General features: G+C 36.3%; 1 protein-coding gene across 1 annotated transcript in view; it reads left to right on the forward strand.

The window, feature by feature from the left end:
- Positions 1-1,092: 1,092 nt before the first annotated feature.
- LOC121384152 (atrial natriuretic peptide-converting enzyme-like) overlaps positions 1,093-2,708 on the forward strand; it is a 30,537-nt gene continuing 28,921 nt past the window's right edge. Inside the window, exon 1 of the mRNA XM_041514406.1 lies at positions 1,093-1,381. The gene's annotated coding sequence lies outside the window, so the exon portion shown is untranslated. The remainder of the gene's footprint in view (positions 1,382-2,708) is intronic.

Raw genomic sequence — 2,708 nt, forward strand, 5'->3', positions numbered from 1 at the left:
TCGCCAAAATCCATATTTGAACCCTTTCATGGGATGCAGGTGCATCATTATCCAAAATAATAGGAAAGTGGTCACTACCACAAGGGTCTGGACCAACTTTCCAGGACAAATCAACAAAATGTGAAGGACTACAAAGGGTTAAGTCTATTGAAGTGAAAGAATCGCTTGCAGAATGAAAATATCTATGACTTTTATCGTGAAGTAAGATTCAGTCATCATGAAGAATTAAATCATCGAACTGTTTACCTCTGATATTTACATCCTCACATCCCAACAAAGTGTGGTTACCATTAAAATTTCCCATATTAATAATAAAGGGACTAGGGAGCTGGTTAATAAGGTCTTGAAGATCTTTAGGATTAAAAACTGACCACAACGAGCATATGTCAGCTTGTTTCGACATGTAGATTGACCATGGCCAAACGTCTGACACTTAAAACAGCATAAGGGATTGGGTATAAATGGCACAACAGATATACTGAGATATCTGGCTTTAACTGATTGAGGAAAGAACTCATTGTTCCGTCGAATCTTAATCCTTTTCACCGATGTCACACCCTGCGATGATAAGTTTTCAGTTATTTAATTTGCAGTGACTCCTTCCAGGTCTCTTGACCGGATTACCCCCATCGATGAATTGAGGGAGGTGTGAGGCGTAACTTTTAATGGTAAATTGCACAATGTGGTAGACTTTAGAGGACACGATAAATGCCTCGCAATCAAACATTCCAACAGTAACGAGCTATATTTGCCTCCCTGACCACCCGTCTGGCTGTACACCAGGCCAGAGTGGAGTATTGCCAGAAAACATATTCATAGATATGCCCCCAACTCAACCACCAGGATCCCATCATCTAGCATTACGGTATGCACCTCACGGCCAAAAAGGTGCCCCAAAAAGGGAGTTGTGCTGTATTCAAAGAAAATGTTACACTCCTGTACCACGATGAGTGTATAGCACGCACAGGGGTCTCCATAACAAAGATTTATAATTCAGCATAGTTGCCGTTACTTACTTCCCATTCATTTCAGCGTCACACATATGACGTCACACATATGACGTCACACAAACGTTTATAAACAACATTTATGTCATAAAATTTAGAGGAGCACGCATTTTGCTTCAGAAAAAGATTCAACATTGGTATTTCAAAAGTGATGACATCCAACTAAACAGCGAGACATAGAAAATGAATATGCAAATAGGCTCTTGGGGAATCCCCAAATTTCCGATAGGTAGATGCTCGTTATACTGTCGCAAATGGATTTGATTAACAAATCAAAATTCGCGTTACATGTAGAGTGAATTAGAAGACTATTCAACTGTATAGATGCATTGACTCCATCTTTGCTTACGTCTAACTACACAGATCACTTCCGGGTAAGAGTTCATTCATCACGGTCCACTATAGTTCCTAATTGTGACACGTTATGGTTCACATATTCACTTCCAGGAAATGGTGATGAATTAAAACAATATGTATGTTTAATGGTAAGCCTTCTGGCTATATTTTGCCCATGCGTTTTTGTAATATTGTGCATTGACCTTTTGGGACATGGGTATAGGTTGCACTATACCAATTAATTTCCGGCTGGGTCGAAGTTCGAGGTGTACCGAACTTTTGATAGAGAAGTTAACACCACAAGTCCTGTGATTGGTTATAAATGTGAGTGTGTTGGTTGTAAAAACAATTAGTTTCATCTGGGCTAAAAATGTATGCAATTTTATTTGATGTAGTACCACCGTGTCAAGTAGCCTTGTGCTTGGAACATGTATGGGGTACCTGTAAAAAAAAGTACTAAAATTTTGTGCGAAACTAGGGGTGTTGCAGAAACATCTGGTTATACCGAAAATGAGCCATGAAAGGTACCATTTTCTGCAGTTAATACTTTGAGGTAGGGGTTGTAGTACTGATATTTATGGGTCACAGTTTGGTTGATATATTGCATATAGTGTTTTTTAAACACAAACGTTAACATGGTCGCCTATGGGATTTGAATTGGTATAGTCCAACCTATAGCACATATTCAGTGCATAATAAAAAAGATTATGATTTTTGTGATTTAATTAAATTAAACTACACTATTTGATTAATTAGCCGTCACTCGGCCATGCAAGTTCACAATGACCTTGACCTTGACAATAATTACTGTACATAGCCCTGAATGGAGTTTGAACAAAAATTAGCACTGAGGAAAAGTTGGTTTTGGCCTATAATTCATACTATACAGATTTGAATGTTCTTATTTACATGGTGTTTGACTTGCCATATACAACTGCTCTTAAATATGTTAATATATCTAGGCAGTCTGAACTTAGATTTTAATAGCAATTTATTTTTTATATTAAAAATAACATGTGCCAATATTGGGATAATGTCTTTAACTTCTATAAACATAGTTAATGTTTCATGTGTGTACTTCTGATAGCTTAACTTTTTTAAAGACCTTGATTTTTATTGTCCTTTTGGCATATTTATAGGGTGCTAAGTCATATTTTAGACAAATTTGTAGTTTTAGGGGAAAACTTTTTTTACTTTGAAGATTTTTTTTACCAAAGCCATAATTAAAATTTTTGTCACTATTGTGCCTTCTGTTCTCATTTATACATAACAATAAGCTTGTTAAACATATCTTTAGGTCTCCAGATCAAATCTTTTTTTAAAATAATCACTTAGTTTGCTCCCATGAAGTGTATTTTAAGTGTA

The sequence above is a fragment of the Gigantopelta aegis genome, chromosome 10 (genome assembly GCF_016097555.1).
Source record: "Gigantopelta aegis isolate Gae_Host chromosome 10, Gae_host_genome, whole genome shotgun sequence".
NCBI lineage: Eukaryota > Metazoa > Mollusca > Gastropoda > Neomphalida > Peltospiridae > Gigantopelta > Gigantopelta aegis.